We start from the raw sequence: 19,070 nt of genomic DNA, 5'->3' as shown, positions 1-19,070 counted from the left end.
GAAGGAAGGAAGGAAGGAAGGAAGGAAGGAAGGAAGGAAGGAAGGAAAGGAGGGAGGGAGAAAGGAAGGGAGGGAGGGAGAAAGGGAGAAAGGAAGGAAAGGAGGGAGGGAGGAGGGAGGGAGGAAGAAAGGAAGGAAGGAAGGGAGAAGGAGGGAAGGAAGGATGGGAGGGAAGAATAAAAGAAGGGAAGAAGTAAGGAAAGGAGGGAGGGAGGAAGGAAAGAAGCAACAAGGAAATTGACATTTATCAAGTGCCAACTATGTGCTGGACACTGTGCTTATGACTTAACAAATATTATCTCATTTGATGCTCTCAACAACCCTGGGAGTCAGGTGCTATTACTATCGCCATTTTCATATTTGAGAAAACTGAGACAGACTGAGGGTAAGTGACTTGCCCAGGGAGGCACAAGTGGTAAGTGTCTGAGACCGAATTTTTCCTCAGGCCTTCCTGGTTCAAGGTCAAGCACTATACATAGCTCCACCTTACTGCCTCAGCATAGGGAAGAGAAAGGGGAATAGAAAAATAGAAGAGATAGAATCATTGATTCTTTCAAGGCTCGGATCAGGAGCCTCCTCTTTCGTGAAGCCTTCCTAGATCTCACTAGTTATTAGTGCTCAATAGCACCTCACATTATTATGTATATAATTATTTGTTTGCTTGTTTACCTGTTTTGCTCTTTCCAATTCCCCCAGAATCTAAGCCCCTTGAAGGCAAGGGTGATTTTTTTTTTCACTTTGTCTACATTGTCTCCCTTTCTATAATCAGCAGTGCTTGTTGGATTGGACTTCAATATGTTGAGAAATGAGACCAGATACCACCTGGGAATATAGTCTTTGTAGACAACTAATATAGTTTGCATGCAGCAAGCCTCGAGCTATTTGGTCAAGTGTACTCCGAAGTCTGAACACCAGGTGGGAGCCAAGGCACAGTATAGGCATTTCAGGGATAATTAAAAATGAAATTGCAATGACATCTGTCCCTGCCTCCCCCACACATTGATTTTATCAAGTAGTTTATGTAAAACACAGACAAACAAGTTCCTCAAGCAGAGAGTAAGACATAAAAAGGGCTCAGGTGAACTCCGTGCTGATATAAGCACTGATCCTTATAAATGTCCTATATAATTAGAGTTTACAGCTGTTTTCCCCACTAACAGTAGGACATGAAAGGTTGGGCCAATCTCAGGGTGGGCACCTCTTTTCATGCCTCAAGACACATTCTCTATTTAAATGGAAAGAAAGAAAGCAAAGAAAATCTTTCCACCTCTTTATGAAGAACCAAAGACATTTGGGATGTTTTCCTCTTTGTTTAAACCAGTAGCCAAAAGCCTACTAAAAAAGTGTTTAACTGAGAGCCATGTTTTAAGATCCACCGGGAAATACTGCTAAAGTACAGTCAGGTAATAATGAACTTCAAGGAACTATTTTTCAAGAGTTTGGTTGGATAATTGTATTTCAGAGATTTATTCTTTGTAATAAGTTTGCTCAATGCCTGGAATAGGTTGTTGGATGTATAATAAGCATAATGAGAAGTTTATGTCTAATGATCTTTCAGCTATGAATCTCAAAGCATTACTAAGGTTTATAATGGATTCTTCTGCTTTTTCTTTTTAGATACTAACCTTTATTGCTCACTTCCTCCTTAAAATCTTGAGGCTGACACATTCAGGGGGGCCCCAAAGAACCACCAACCTAGTATCCAAGGGTCCTCAGTTAGAATCCACAAATCTCTGAATTTTATTTTTTTTTCTTGATCCAGCTTAACCAGAGTTGAAGGTATAACCTCTATATCGAACTCCTGTAAAATTTCTTTCCTAATTACAGGTACAGGAAAAATTACAATTACCAATTATTCATTAGGAAGTATTTACACACACACACACACACACACACACACACATATATATAATATATGCAATATCTCGACTATTCTAATCACAAATTAAAATTCTCTCAATTGTGTTAGAGGTTGATCTGTTTTTATTGTTCTTAATTCACTTTGTCTATAGTTTTCAATATCTACAGGGCAATTTAGTCTAAATATATAGTTTGGCAAGCAACATTGTATAACTAACCTGCTTCCCCCATAATGCGTCAATAATCATTTATTACATGTCTACTATATCCCAGGAAACGTGCTATATCTCACAAAGGCAAAACAGTTGTTGCTTCGGGGAGCTCACTCAAAGCCTACAGAAGGATCAAAAAAATAGCAAGAAAAAAACAAGTTTCATAAGCATTTCAGAGAATGGAAGCTAGTTTACCTCAACATTTCCTCTCCCTTTTCCATCTCTGTAGGGTGCTTTGTAGACAACAGGAACTTAATAAAAGTTGAATGAATTTACTTGCATTCCATTTCTTGGTGAATGTGCTATGGTTTAACTCATAATGATACCTCTCCCATTTCTCACATTTCCAGATCAATGGTTTCTGACAAACCTATGTCTAGTTTATTTTCCATCCTCCACCTCCTGACTGGATCACAGAGCCATAGTTTGGAGTTTCATTCTGATAGAGACACTGATATTTCCTGACTTATCTTCATTTCATTCCTTCTCCTCCCCGCTCCCCCCCGCCCCCCAAGAAAAGAAAAGAATTACTCAAGGCCAATATAGCCAACAGTGTGATTATCAAGCTATTGGATCACATAGCACTATTTAAGTCTTAGGCCCAAAGTTCTGAAGGCTGTACTTCATATACTGAAAGAGACCCAATCTCTGGAAGAGACTTCTATTCAGGTCCATAGGAAGGTCACAGTGATGTATGCTGGACAAGTCAGAGTACTCCTTGCACAATTTCAGCCAGTATGCTCACCTCTCCAGTTATTGGTCTATAATTAAATTATTCTAATGTGAAGACCAAACCATAGGCACCTACAGACACAAAGAAATTGCTGCCCTGTGTCCAGAGAGATGATCCACTTTCAGCCACACTTCACACTGAACGTCATGAGGGGTTATTTGTCATTAGTAGGCCAAAGGATTCAGCAGCCACCCAGCAATCTCAGAAGCTATTCATCTGTAGATCACAGCTGTGAGGGAACATGGGAGAAGTGAAAATCAAATGTAGTTGCTTAAATTAATACTTGTAACCTGCTTCTCTGCGAAGACTTTCTTGTGTCAACTAACTCTCCTCATGTTACTCATAAAGACAAATCTAGAACAGCCCAATAACTTACTGCTGAGATTCAGAAATAATTTACTAATCAGTATGACTAGTGCCACTATCTAGAAAATTAAAACAAGAAAGAAAAAAAAAGAGAGTGAGGAAGGAAGGAAAGTACTCTGAAGCCAGTTACATCAATCATTGAAAGAAGATATTAACTCATATTCAATTCATTTATTTTATGCCAGCATTGTTTTCCCTAATGTAGCCATAAAGAGCTCAAATAAGAAGGGCATCTGTGTGCCAAACAAATTGAAGTTAGTGTAAATATGTACACACAGATGTGTATATATACACACACATACATACACATATGTATGCAGACATATATATATATACATATATATATATTCAGACCCACAGACACACACATAAAGTTGCGATAAATTTAAAGATTTAGAGCTGGAAAAGACCTCCGAGGTCATCCTAGATGAATCTCCTTCATTTTAGAGGTGAGGAAACTGAAAATAAGCAAGGTCATATATCTTGCCCAAGGTCATATAGGTAGCAAGTGATAGAGCCTGATTTGAATACCGGTCTTCTGACTCCAAATCCAGTGCTCTGTCATGGGTTCCTGAATGCCTTTGTGGTATGCATGTGTGTATGTGTATACAAGCATATGTCCATGTAAGTGTAATATACATGTGTGTGCACATAACCACACATATATTCATTGTGCATGTTTATTTGTATGTGTGCATAGGAATTGCACGTACATGTATACATGCAAATATACACAGCCATATCAATAGTAGATGAAACCCATATTTTAGTCAATTTCAGAACAACAGTTTCCTGACATTTTTTTTTCAGAGTAAAAAATCACAAAGAAACAAGTTGGCAAATCTTTGGAGTTTATAAGCTAAAAAGCTATGAAATTGGTAAGAAAGCAGAGTAACTCACATTTTATTTCTTCTGTTTGTTGTCCTTCATGATCAAAGAGGACCAAAATGGCATCACTGTGTTGGAGTCAAGGTACCACACTCCAGACTGTGACTGTTTGATGTTTTATTTATTTGTGTTTTATTTCCTCTAATTGTTGATTTAAAAGCAAATGTGATTTCAATTAACCCTGAAACTTCTACTTAGACGAACCAAAATGAGATCTAATTCTTAGATCTACCGACATCTCTGGGAACAAAGTTTTCAATAAGCTGGCTATGAAAAATTGTCCCTAATGAGATGTAGTGAATAAGGAAGGGGAATGCTTTATTTAGGAATAGAATTCATGCCCCAGGGCGCAGCTAGGTGGCACAGTGAGTAGATCGCCAGCCCCAGAGTCGGGAGGACCCTGGTTCAATTCCGGCCTCAGACACTTAACAACCACACAAAAAAAACTAGCCATGTAACCTAGGGCAAGTTACTTAACCACAACTGCCCCCCGCCCACCCCCCCCCAAAAGAATTCATGCCCCTTTCTTCAAAATGAAACCTGCCTAAAAAGAATGGTCGGACACTGAGCATTTTCCTGATACATCTTATACTTAAAATGTCCTATTTCCTTCCAGAATTATTTTGAAACTAGAATGGGGAAAAATAACTTTGTTGATTAGGTAAAATGGGAAGATTTTAGTTTCTCAATTAATTTATCATAGAAGTTTTCAGACATATGGGCAATACTTTTCCCCACTATATTATTTCCAAGTGGAACCAAGCAAAACAGGTTTGCATGTAATTAACTAAGCATCATTTAGATCATATTAGTAACTACAGCTAGCACCAACATTTCTCAAATGAGGCTTTTTATATTCAGCAATATTATTAACAGCTTTATAGAATATCCTTTTTGATGTCAAAGATATTTATTTTAAGTTTGATTTTGCTCATTAAAAGAATCTATTTTCTCTGGAAAAAAAAATCTCTCTTGATGGTATCCTTCATGTGTACTCTCAAGATGTTGTTTCAATTGATTGGACTTCGTTTTTATGTGTAGCTAAAGTATTCATAAAAATTTAAAATAGCACTATTTCCTATCCATGAACTTGTAAATCTTGTTGATAAATATAATGGATTACATTTTCTAGATTTTGGACTTGTACTTTGTTTTTCTGTATTTCTCCCACTTAAACTGTCTTTATTGTCTTTTCTATTCATTTGAACTGCTGCAGTGTGTTTTCTCTTTAAATTGGTTTAATCAGATATCTATTACAAAGGGATGCTATTTTATTTTTAAAGTGGTCATCATTTAAGACAAATTTAATTGTTAAAAAATTCATACAATTATCTGCAATGATCTACAAATTATTTAAATGCCTTAAAGTTTCTGTTATTTTGGAAATCAGCTTAGTCTCTCATATTTGCCAAAATGAATGAAGTTGGGAAATATAACAGATATTATGGTGCTTTTAACTTCCACAAAAAGACTGTTTAAGTTGGAGTTTACACCCTTCACATTCAAATGCAGCAAGCATCAGTATGATACAACTCAGCTTTGTCATGAGTCTACTCTGATTGACAGTGATGATGGCAGATGGTGCCTACATTGAGATTCGACATGCACCAACTCAAATTTGACCCCATTTGCACATACCATTTGAAATAAGCACTGTGCTGTATTAGCTGTCAGAGCAAATTCACTACATTAGTCTCACTTTTGTTGATTTTTATTTGACCTTTTTTCATTAAAAAAAATCACTAATTGTACTTGACTTTCCAATTTTGGGGGGGGGGCATTTTTTTCATACTCATCCAGAAAGGGTGTCAGGTCAAGCACATCCCAATGGGGGACACCTCTCAGTTTGGAAAATTTTGCATTAAGTCATGGTTCCTGCCCTCATGGAGCTTGCAAAAGTAGGGAACATAAATCACATAAAAGGAATTCCTATCGTACACATTATTATTCTCACTTCAATTCAGGAATAATTTATTAAATATTTAGGTGTCAGACCCTGAACTAAATTCTCAGCCTCTGCCCTTAAGGGTCTTATATTCTATAGAGAGGAAATTTCATGTCTACAGATAAGTGAAGTAAAAATATTTATTTTTTAAAATAAGAAGTAATTTTTGGGATAGAGAAGTGGATAGAGAACTGATACATAACCATAACCCGAAAAGGATTTTTATTTTATGTGATACTAGATATGAGCCCAAAGTGTGGCAACTGATTGGATGTGGGAAGCAAATTGAGGATAAAGAGTTGAGGATGAATTCTAGGTTGAAACCTTGGCAGGATTATGGCACCCTCAACAACCATATGGAACATAGGAGGAAAGTTGGATTGAGTGGGGAGGGGAAGATGAGTTCTGTTCTCTGAATGATGAGTTTGACATGACTATAGAACAATGAAGTAGGGCTAACCAAAGGGAAATTGGACATGTCACACTGGTGAGATATGAGGACTAGATAGACTGATGAGGAAATTATTTGCAAAAAGAACCCAGCTGATGATGTAGAAATGCATTAGAGCTGCAAATCAAAGGTCTACATGAGGTTCAAGGGAAAAGTTTGTTTCATTCTCTCTTTCAGAGAATGCATCAGTTTCCATGACTCAAATCTGTCCCATCACAATAAAAGAAGCATTGCATGGTACAAAAATACTTCTCTTGGAGTCAGAAGACCCAGGCTTCAGTTCCCAGTTCTGACAACTATCATCTGCATAACTTCTCTGTGCCTAATTCTTCATTTATAAAATGGGAAAATAATAATAATAATAATATTTTCCCTGCCTATCAAACCACAAGAGCCCTAATTTAGATTGACTCTCATCAAGAATACTGTACCAGTCTCCTAAATGGTATCCCTGAATCTAGTTTCTCCCTTCTCAAATCCATTCTCCACACAGATGCCAAATTGAGATATGGAAAGCATAGGTCTAACCTTGTCATTCCCCTGCTCAAGAAGTTTCCGTGGCTCCCCATTGTCTCAAGAATAAACCTCACCTTCTTGGGCTTCATAGTACTATAAATACAAAGGCAAAAATGTCCTTGTGGGAGAGGAGAGAGAGGTAGAGGGAGGGAAGGAGAAGGGATAAATTACATATAAAGAAATAAGTAAACTCAAAATATTTATTTTTAAAGTATGAAACATTTTTGGGATGGGGTTGCTTTTATTCTTCAAATTACTTTTGGAACTCCTCTTTGGTAATTCCCATGACAGTATTGTTTGTTTTTTCACTTCATTTCCTCTGTTGGGATGGGAGAACCAACAATACTCTGTAAAGGCTTCTTGTTGGAGGTGGCATTAGAGATGCATCTTGGAGGAAGCCAGAATTTTCAAGATGCAGAGATGAGGAAGGTTTTTATTCTAATAACGGAGGATAGGCATTAAGGAGAATGACGGCATATATTAGATAGGGAATATGAAGTAGGCTCCGTGGACTATACCATAGCATGTGTGAGAAGAGTTCTGTATTGTGTTGGGGGGGAAATGTTTAATGAGACTTAAAAAAGTCATAACTATGAGTAGACTCCAAGCGTCTGTCCTGAGACCTCTTCTCTCTCATCGGTTCTCATGGACTTAATTATTCTCCCTATGCAGATGAGTCCCTGACCTATATGCTTACCCAGTCCCTCTCCTGAGTTTAATCCCACTTACTATCTAGTACCACCTGACATTTCCAAGCATGTGTCTGACAGACATCTCACATTGTGCATGTCCAAAATGGCATTCACTCTCTTTGCTCCGAGTCCTAAGCTCTTCTGAACTTCTGGGTTTCTGTGAAGGGCAACACCATCCTTCCACTCCCCCAGATTTGCAGACTCAGAGTTATCCTTGATTCTTCTGTTTGCCTCATCCTGTATATGCTATCAGCTGCTGAATTCTGCCTCCACAAAATCTCTCACCTCCATTCACTTTTCACTACTCACAAAGCCAATGACTTACTGCATGCCTGCATTCCTTATCACCTCCTGCCTGGGATTATTATAATAGCCCCTTTAGTGGTCTTAGCTCACTTCTATATGCTCTTCAATGCATCCTCCTGTAAGGGGTATGGGATTTAAAGATCTTCCATGCCCATTGGACTTGCTGATGTAGCAGGAAGGAGTGGGGGCAAGAGGAAGCGGAAGCCAAGCTAGAGTTCCTGCAGTGACTGGCAGTGGCAGCGGCAGCGGCAGTGGTAGCGGTAGTGCCGAGGTGGAGGTGGAGGCACGAACCCTTTTTTTGAGCCAGCCAGAATTTCTGCTAAGGACTCCTGCTGAGGACTACCAGGGGCTGGAGCTGCTAGGAGCCCGCTTCCTGGATGCTGAGTAGTTGCTGTGAGTGGGGAGAGGAAGACCTTTGCCTGAGGTAGCCTGTTCTGTTTTAAAGGCTTGAGAATGTGGGTACTTTCTACTTTATCTACCTGTGCCAATTTCATAACTATTCTGATGGCTTTGACTTTCTGGTTTGGGGACTCAGTCTTTTGGTATTTTAATAAATGTTCCAGTTTTATCCCCCATATAGAAAGCCTGATATATTTTATGATTAATAACCACATCAGCATATTTACAATTGCCATAGGCATTGTGAATATTGCATTGCTGATATACCTCCACACAACTGTCAAAGGGATTTCCATAGGTGGAGGTCTGACTGTGATAATCCTCTGCTCAATAAACTCCAGTGACTCTTTATTACTTCTGAGGCAAAGCATAAATCCCTCTTTTTGGGTTTTAAACCTCCTTATCAGGTTGCTCTGGACTTCTTTTCCAGTTTCATTTTCTCCTGTTCCATATCCCACACTTCCCAGTTCGACCAAACTGTCCCCTCTCAGGTTCCTTAATCATGGTCCTCTACCTCCTGTATCTGTGTCTTTACACTGGCTATTGGCTATGCTGTCTCCCTCCTTACCTCTGCTTCGTGGAAACCTTTTCTTCATTCAAGACTTAGCTCATGTACTGCCTTCTGTATCCCAGAGAAAGGCTATAAAAAAATATATATCAGAAAGGGTCTTTCCTGATCTTTACAGCTGTTTGTGCCTCCTTCTCTAAATAATCTTATATTTATCATATATGTATTCTATATATGTATGTGTATATCTATATACATGTATGCATATCTATATGTATATGTACGCATATAATTAGGTATATACATGCATAAAATGTCTAACATTTATCAGTCTATCTATATGTATGGATACATGTATCTCTACATATATGTATCTCTATGGATATTCATACATGTATACATATATTGCCTCTCCTGACAGAATGTAAGCACCTTGATAGTGGAGATTGTTCTGCTTTTCTATCTGTATCACCAGTACAGTCCCTAACATGTACTAGCTGTAGGCATAGTAAATGTCTACTGAATAATTGATTGATGGATTGATGAAAAATAGACTCAAGACTTTGAGCTTGAATTCACCAATGAAATTGAATCAACAGATGATATTGGTGCTTATCTTGGTCTCTTCCAGACAAGACGCAAGAGCATAAGGCTATTAAAAAAAAAAAACCAAGTTAAAGTTATACATGTTAAGAGACTGATACTGAAGTAAAAACTTAAAAGAAAGATCACATTTAGGGCAATTAGCACATTTGCAATTTCAGTTTTAATATCTATCTTTGTAATGGCAAAATTGATGACAATGAATGTAAAGCGTCAAATCCCATTCATCAGAAAAAAATGATACATTAATATTTTACTTGCTAGAAATGTTTCAGGGCAAATGATGCTGACCACTTAAATATACAACAAGCATACATAAATTGGACTGAAGATATGAATGCCTTTACTATGTACTATAACCTGTGGATGAACTGGATTTGAATCATGGGAGCTCTACAACACTGAGAACCACAACAGAGTGACAAAAAGAACTTTTATTAATGGTGATACAGATTAAATAGAGGAGCTCACATTTCTAGAACCAGGGAGAAACCTCAGAAAAATACTTTATTAATGGTGACCTATATATGAAATTTGAAGATTCTCTTCCATTTGGTGTCTCCAAAACATAGTTCAAAATTATTCAAGATTCCTAGAGAATTATAATGCCTGAAATAATATTGTTTGGCAGCCCTCTGATCCTAAACATCAGGCAAGTAATTAAATAAGGTAAGTATACCCAAGATATTAACTACCCTCATGGAGCAAATGAAGCACAAAAGATATTCTTTGTAGATGGGAAAGTTTTACAGATCTTGAAGTTATGGATGATATTGTATTGCAGCATCTGAATCCCAGAACCTTCTAAAGGATATCTGAAATGATCCAAAGAATTTGGCCTAGGCATCCAAAGAGAACAAACAAAGTGGATAATAAATTCTTTTTAGGATCTAGACAATGATACACAGTTCAGTAACTTATACAGTTCATCTATCAGCATATCACATAAATTTTGCAGAAAATATTTGGGCCCAGAATTAAACAAGAGAAGTAGAAAGGCCTGGATTGCCTTTAAGAAAATATAAATGTTCTTTAATAACTCCAAATTCCTCCCAGAAACAAATATCTGTCTTTTTAACACTGATTTTTTACTGATGTTTTGTGACAACAGGGCATAAAATGCTACAGTCTGTATAGAATAAAAATCGGGGGGTGGCTAGCTGTCGCAAACAGTAATGCGCCGGCCCCAGAGTCAGGAGGACCCAAGTTCGGTTCCAGCCTCAGACACTTAACACCCACACAAAAAACACTAGCCATGTTACCTTGGGCAAGTTACTTAACCCCAATTGCCCTCCAAAAAAGGCAAAAAAAAAAATCTGTATTACTCAGAGGGCCATGCAAAGGTGCATGTTGGATGTGAACAAGCTGCAACACAAAACAGGGAATTACAAAGAAGAAATGGATTAAAAGATTTCCTCAAAGAAATACATTATCAGAAGAGGTGGCTAGTCAGGAGGCAAGGTAGAGCGGTGCCTGGTGGACAGCCTGATGTAGTTCAATGGATGTTTCCAAATAGGAGAAAACAAATATGGCCTCTAGCACATTGGGTTGATGGACCCCTTGGGGCAAATGTCTGGCAGGAATTAGATGAAAAGCACCGTAGTAATGGGCCCACAAGGACGGATTGTGATCTGTATAGTTGGAATTAACATTAAAATCTACAAGATCAAAGATACACTTGAATATTTGATTATTACCTTCCCTTGAACTATTACAATAACCTCCTAATTAGTCTCCTTGCATCTAGTCTCTCCTCTCTACAATATATTCTCCCTAGACTTGCCTAATCGATATTCCAAAAGCACAGGTATGATGACTATGCTTTTCCCTATTCCAGAAACTTCAATGGTTCCCTATTATCCCTAGGAGAAAACCAAATTCCTCTATTTCACATTCAAAACCTTTCTAGAATATCTTTCAAAAAATTAAGATTGTTATGCCTCACATATGCAGCCAGTTTGGACTATGAGGAAACAGCACAAGGCCCAAAGTCAGTAAGACCTGAGTTCATATGTGTCCTCAGCCACTTACTAGCTATGTGACCTTGAGCGAGTCACTTGACCTCTGCCTCTGTTTCCTCATCTTTAAAATGGAGATGATAATAGTACCTGCCTCCTAAAGTTATTGTGAGGATCAAATGAGATTAAAAAGTATAAAACACTTAGCACAGTGCCTGGCACATAGTAAGTGCTATATAAATAGCTACTAGTACAACTACTATTGGGCAGCTAGGTGGTGCAGTGGATACAGTGCTGGACCTGGAATCAAAAAGAATCTCTTTCTGAGTTGAAATCTTACCTCAGGGGGCAGCCAGGTGGTGCAGTGAATAGAGTACTGGCCCAGGAGTCAGGAGGACCTGAGTTCAAATGCAACCTCAGACACCTGACACACTTACTAGCCATGTGATGACCTTGGGCCCTCCCCCCTCCAAAAAGCAAAAAAAAAAAAAAATCCGACCTCAGACACTTACAAGCTGTGTGACACTGGGCAAGTCACTTAACTTTGCCTCAGTTTCCTCATCTGTAAAATGACCTGCATAAGGAAATGGCAAATCACTTCAGTATCTTTGCCAAGAAAACCCTAAATTGGGTTTTGAAAAATCGGAAATGACTGAACATCAACAAATAATTGTAATTTTTTTTTATTATTCTGCCTCCTGTCTTCATGCATTTACACAAGCTGCCCCCATTCTTGAATATATAGAAATGTATATTAGAATTTAATTCTAGAATAAAAAAAAATCTAATTTATAGACCATACAAATATTCTATATTAGAATAGAACATAAACCTTCCTTTTCTTTGCTTCTTGGAATATATATCTCCTTTTAAAATTCATTTCGTATTCCTCTTCCTACCAAAGTCCTGTGAAGGCCTTTACTAATTGTTTGTTCTCCACTCCTCCCCAACCTTCACCCAGAAAATGACTTTCTATTGGTGGGGGTATACATTTAATGTTTACTTCTCTGTATATACATTGTCTCCCCCAAATAAAATATAAGGTCTTTGAGGGTAAGGACTGTGAAACACCCATCTTTGCCTTCCAGCCCCACCAAAGTGTTGCATTTAAATACTTGCTACCTTCAAAGTAGTTACCTTAAGATGCTAATTACTGTTTGTAATACTAAAATTTCTATATATAATATAATAATTTATTACTAATATTCACATATATATAACATAATAATTTCTCTATATGATATAATATAATAATAAAATTCCAAAATATTTTTGGAATTTACCAAACTTGGATTTATGTATTGCACTCAAATTTTTGTTTTTCTTTACAATGAAAAATATCTTTTATTTCTACATCTCCTTCATTTCTGAATATATTCTGCTGCATCCACTGAGCCAACTCTTATAACAAAGACTACTTAAAAAGAGGAAAGAAAGCAGTTCGTTAAAATTCACCAACATACCAGCCAACTATGACAATATATTCAATGTTCCATACCCATAGCTCCCCACCTCTGCAAAGGGAGGGGAATGAATTTTCTTCTCTCTCTTTCAGGGTTGATTCATCATTATAACTGGATAATATTCTTTTAAAGATTTTTTTTGTTTATATTTCCATTTGCATTTTGTAATTTCCATTTTGCATTTTGTAATAATTATGTATGTTGTTTTCCTGATTCTGATTACTTCACTCTGCAGTAATTCACCTAAGTCTTTTTATCTTTGAATTCTTCATACGCATTGTTTTCCATGGTGCAGTAATAGCATTCTATTACATTTATATCCCAGAATTTGTTTAGCCATTTCATATTCAAGGGATATTTTAGATTAGTTTTACTTTTCTTTCCCTCCCCCTACTTTGGAGGTTGATGGCAGGGAGAGAGGAGATCCGGATAGGTCAAGAAATGGAAGAAAAGAAAGAAAATACAAAGGAAAAAAAAGGAGGTCATTGAGGCATTTTTTTTTTTTTTTGCAGAGAAAAGACAGTATTAAGTCTACAAAGAAGCACAAATAGAATAGCCTTGAAAGTCATGGTATGAATTTATTAGAAAACTTAAAAAGAAAAGCAATTTGTACATAATAGAGATCTGAAGTTTTATCTACAATAGCTTTCTTTTTTTACTATGCATATAGAAATGGCCACTTTATTCTGCTTTTTTTCTGAAGTTCAGAATAAAAAAGAAAGAAAATATTAAAAATGTTTTTCCCCTAAGCAATACTATATAAAAACTAGAGCAAGAGAGATAGGAAAATAGTAATTTTTATTGATGAAATTCATTTTTTTTTTCATTTAAGGCTGTTTCAAAACTGTTGTCAGAAGTCCAAGTGAGACTATAAGAGCTGAACAGCTTTACCAGACTTTGAAACATCTGTCTTTTTCCCCCACTCTTGTTTCTGCACCCCCTTCCCCCAAAAGAAAGTGTTGTGGATTTTTTTTACTTACAACGAACCCAGAAATCTTGTCCCCTTTGAGAAAATAATGAATTCCAATAAATGCAGTTATATACTGAGAAAGAGAATGCTTCCAGAATTATAGAATTCCCCAAAAGGACATGGAACACTATGGTGTTGCCTTTTACCCTGCCACATAGGATGAATGGGCAAGGAATTTATCCAAGATATGGAGATAAACACAAGTCAGTGTTCTGAGAACTTGCATCAATTAAACGACATTGAAACGCTATGGATTAAAAGCAAGTGTACACTGGGAAAGAACGGTCAATTCAACAAAGGTACATCTAAAGACAAAGGTATATTTATGGAAATAACAGGTGTTACAGTGTTTAGAACTCTGGGCCCAGTATCAGGAAGACTAAATTAAAATTGGGCCTCAGACACTTACTAGCTGTGTGACACTGGGCAAGTCACTTAACTTGTATTTCCCTCAGTTTCCATTGTGTAAAATGGGGATAATAAAATAGAAATGCCTACCTCCCAGAATTGTGAGGATCAGATTACCATTTTCCAATCTCCTTTATTCTAGTCTTTGTATTGTCTTGCTGCTGACAAGCATTTGAAATATATCTTTTCTTTGTTTGAATTAAATTTTATTCCAAACATTAGAAAAACTATAGAAAAAGTATATATTTAGAGTAGGGGGAAAAAAAGGTAGCATAGCTAGAGCATCAGATCTCTATTATGAATGACTTGCTTTTCTTTTTAAGTTTTCACATATCTGTGACATTCTCACTAGACTACCTGGCACATAGTAGGCTCTGTATAAATGCTAATTTCCTTTTCTCTTTCCCTGATATGGTGCAGCTTCATGATGATAAATTAAAGAATATGTATGAAATACTGTGAACTTAATGCAAAATTATGTTAAACAAGTGATTATAGCAAAAAAAAAGTTATACTTGGAAATGTTAAAAAAACATTAAAAAAGAATAAAGTTTTTGGGGTATGTCAACAAATTGAATTATATTAGAATCAATTTGATTATTTCAGTGATACCTTCAATTGACATTTTAACATCCCTGCTGCATGCAAAGCATTGTGCTGTGGTTGTAGGGGAGGTCCAGGTCCTATCTTCATGTCTATTTTATGGTAACACCTCACAATCCTCCATATATTTGTTGTTGTTTCACATGTGGTATGTTTATCTTTCTAACCGGACTATTTGCCCATTAAGATAGGATGACGTTGTTACTCACTCCATAGCTCACAGTTGCTTGGTTAGCATATACTGTGAGATTAGTCAATACACCATTATTATAAATAATAAAATAAAATATGGCATTTCATTATTGATTGGTTAGCTGTATACTGGAGGCCAGGTATGTTTGCAACAAAGGTTTAGGTCTTGTAAAGTTTAAAATGGCCCAACCTACAATAAAAGAGACTGAGGCAAAGCTCTGAGTCAATGCCACTTTATTAAAGGGAGGTCCTTTTAATAAACTGTGGATGGACCTCAGTGGACTTCAGATCTTTCTCATGACCTGAGATGTCTTAATTTGATAAGGTTTGATACCTAAACATGGTAGAGGGGCTACACAAAGTATAGAATCCCATAGGTTGACAGACCTTGGTTTTGAGGGCCAAAAATGATGTATCAACCAAAAATGGCATATTATCAGAGTGTTCTTCAATTGGGCAAAGCATGGAGCAACTGCATTGAGTAGGTGGTCACCTGTTCTTGTACAAGACAGAGTGGTCTGGAGGTACAATACTAAGCTGGGTGACTTTTCATGTAATTGAGTCACCTCCACCTTGCTGGGTTTGATCACCATAACAAGGAAAAGCAAGGGTGAAAGGCCTCTGGTTAGCTTCCTATGATTAAGCAAATGAACTTACAACATGCATTTCACAGATCTGAGATCCAATACACAGAATTTATAATCACTAACCCTATAGAAGCATATCAAGCTGATTAATACTGCTTGGAAAAGAGCAAATCATTTCTCAGTCTAATGTCTGAGAGACTCTGGGTTGATCATCCAGAATTCATGGGGGACAGCAGGATTGAGGGATTTACTGGCTTTTACAGAGAAGTTCCCTCTATGTTATTTGCCCATCCCTAAAGGATACACCAGAAGTAGCCACTTCTCATTTCTTCAGTGAACACTGAGACCCATATCCCAATCCTTTGGGTATTAGTGGGATATCATGTAGAAGAGGGATTACAAGGTAACAAACAACAACACTAATATCACTTTAAGGTTTATAAAGTGCTCTCAGTGAGAGGTGGAAGGGATTCAGAGATCATCTAGGCCAACTTCATCATTTTCAGATGGGAAAACTAAGAGTGAGGGAGGTTAAATGACTTGTCCAAGGTCACATGTTAGTAAGCATCAAAGGAGGGATTTGAACCTAGGTCTTCCAACTCTGGAGAAATTATTCTTATCACTATATCACTCTATTTTTTTAAAAAATATATTTGGCTCTAGAGAACAGAATGAAAAAAAATGGGTGGAAATTATAAAGAAGCAAATTTGGATATTGTCAGAAAAAAAATATCCAAGCACAACCTATTTCTAATTGGATTTGTCAGCAAGTGAAATGAGATTCCTTTGAAGGTAAAAGACTCCTCTTTATTGCAGGTTTTTAAATAGAGGTTGGATGACCATTTGCGGTAGGCCCCATTCAGATGGGGAATACCTTTGGACACTGAATGTGGCACATTTTTTTTTGGTTGTTATTGTTCTCTTACCTGTCTCATGGACCCAGGCCACGGGATCACAGGATATAGATTACAAACTGTAAGAGACCTTAGAGGCTATTGAATTAATCCTCTCATTTTTACAGATGAGGAAACTGAGATATAGTGGTTAAGTGACTTGCCCAGGTTCACACAGCTAGTGAGTATCAGAGGAGAGGTGTTCCTGACTCCATGAGTAGCTCCCTCTTCACTACACCATGCTGAATCTCCTTCTTCCCACCCTTCCTCCCACCCCCTTGCCCTCTGCCTTTCTCTGAGAGTGGAATTCATCTTTATTTTATGACTCTCTGAACTTGAATCATTTCTCTAAAGATATGAAGTAAGATCTGAATGGATCTCAGAGCATTCTTTCTAGTTCCTGGGAGTGCTACTCATTGAAAAATGCATCAAGAATAGCCTTACATAGCTGCCTTCCTGTTAGCTTTTATTAATGCAGTTGATGTACTTATCATGTAAAAGAAACTTCAAATTGAGCACAGAAAGCTTATGTTTAATTACATCTTTAAAATAAAAGTTAATTGTTATTCAATTGTCCATTTCTAATGATTTTTCTCTAGGACAATTAACATACATATACCCACATGAGTATTTTTTAAACCATCATTTCAGCACCTTGTAGTTCATGTGTTCAAGAAATAATTGAATCTCTGTCAATTATAATTCTAGTAAATTATAGAAAAGATCCATTCTTAGAAATAGACATGAGAAAGTAGAGCTGGCATTGCCAGAAGTTGCTCAATCACTGAAATCCATCTTCTCTCTTTATGGCCTCATAATAGGAGTGTAGAAGTTTACTGAATATATAGTATTAAAAAAGGCTAGTTTAGAACAAATATAGGTATAAACAGAACTAATCTTTTTTTCACAGGCATTTAATGTTGTCACTAAGGATTCAAATTCCAACAGTTCATTTATGAACACCAGACTCCACTGGGGTTAAGGAGGGATAGCACTCACTGTATCTAGTGTCAGTCTGAATTCAGATTGCAGCTCAGGCACAGGCTGTCTGTGTGACCTTGGCCAGATCATTTCCTTCATATAGACCTCAATTTTGTCCACTGTAAAAAGAAGATGTTGGACTCAGAGATGGTCATGTTCCTTTATAGCTTTAAATTCCATTATATTCGAGGAACAGGTGCCACTATTTACTTGCCTTAGTCTAACATTGCCCTAGTCTAACATTGCCCCTAACCCAATATTAGAATATCTATTTGCGAAGATGGTGGAGTAGAAGCAGGACCTCCCTGATGCTCTGGCTTCCACCTTCCCCAATCCATGTACAAAGGGGACTCTAAGCAAACTTTGGAGCTGCAGAACCCACAAAGTGACACAGAGAAGCTAAGCCCCTGCTGAGGACAGACCTACAGGCCACCAAGAATCGGCCAGTGTGCTCTGAGAGCCTAGCCCAGCCCCATGCCAAGGCTTTAGCCCCAGGGCAGGCCTGACCAGCTGCCCAGCCGGAGGTACTCCAGATCAGCAGCAGCTGTGGCTGCTTCCAGATTTATCAACACACAGATGCGAAGGACAAAGTGAGAGGTCAGTGTAGTCTGGACTTTGGGACACCATAAGTGGGAGGGCATGTCTTTTGCCCCTGGGGAGAGAAGCTCCTGAGATGCTGACACAGCCAGCCAGCCCCACATGACAGCTTCAGCTCCTGGCCTGCAGAGTGTAGGGAGACCAAGCACTAGTCTGAGGGGTAATAGCTCTTGCTTTAACCTTCTTAAATCTGGATTGCATTCTAGGGTGGAGGTCCTGGAGTATGTGTCCAGCTTGTCAAAGTGTGTGGAGACCTCAGAGAGGGCACACATCTAAAACCTCTGGCAGGTGAGAAAACCCCAGTGTTTGGGAAGAAATCTCCCCTGTCTGGTGGCAGAGTCTTACTGTGGAAAAAAGCCCAGGGGTTAAGGGACTGAGGGGAGACATGACCAGGCAAAGGAAACAAAGCAGATAGAAGATTCCAACATTAGACTCCTATTTTGGGGACAAAAAGGAGGAAAGCATGGAACGGGAGGAAGACAGTGAAGTCAGAACTCCTGCACCAAAAGTTTCAAAGGAAAATATGAGCTGGTTACAGGCCATCAAGGACCTTAAGAAGCAGACAAGAGAAGTAGAGGAAAAATTGGGAGGAGAAATGAGAACAATGCAAGAAAATTATGAAATGAGAGTCAACAGCCTGACTGAGGAAAATACCACCTTAAAAAACAGACTAACTCAAATGGCAAAGGAGGCTCACAAAGGCAATGAGGAGAGGAATGCCTTAAAAAGCTGCATTTCCAGATGGAAAAAGAATTTCAAAAGCTCAATGAGGAGAATCATTGCTTCAGAATAAGATTGGAGCAAATGGAAGCTAATGACTTTATGAGAAATCAAGATGCTGTTAAACAGATCCAAAGAAATGAAAGAATAGAAGGCAATGTGAAATATCTCATGGGAAAAACCACTGACCTGGAAAATAGATCCAGGAGAGATCATTTA

General features: G+C 37.8%; 1 long non-coding RNA gene across 2 annotated transcripts in view; it reads right to left on the bottom strand.

Annotated features, from left to right (window-relative positions):
* LOC138152715 (uncharacterized) overlaps positions 1-19,070 on the bottom strand; it is a 52,893-nt gene that overhangs the window by 850 nt on the left and 32,973 nt on the right. Inside the window, exons 3-5 of one of the 2 annotated variants that reach the window (XR_011166185.1) lie at positions 2,881-3,034; positions 2,079-2,193; positions 1,626-1,817 (exon numbers count right to left, since the gene is read on the bottom strand). This is a non-coding gene — a long non-coding RNA (uncharacterized lncRNA). Of the gene's footprint in view, positions 1-1,625; positions 1,818-2,077; positions 2,194-2,880; positions 3,035-19,070 lie in introns of those variants that run through there. The other variant, XR_011166184.1, reaches the window with a different exon arrangement.

Source organism: Petaurus breviceps, unplaced genomic scaffold (assembly GCF_028583685.1).
Source record: "Petaurus breviceps papuanus isolate PSGF00001 unplaced genomic scaffold, PetGlider_PUasm1.0 151, whole genome shotgun sequence".
Taxonomy (NCBI): Eukaryota; Metazoa; Chordata; class Mammalia; order Diprotodontia; family Petauridae; genus Petaurus; species Petaurus breviceps.
The sequence above is the reverse complement of the archived record's forward strand: the minus strand, read 5'-3'. Positions and strand labels throughout refer to the sequence as shown.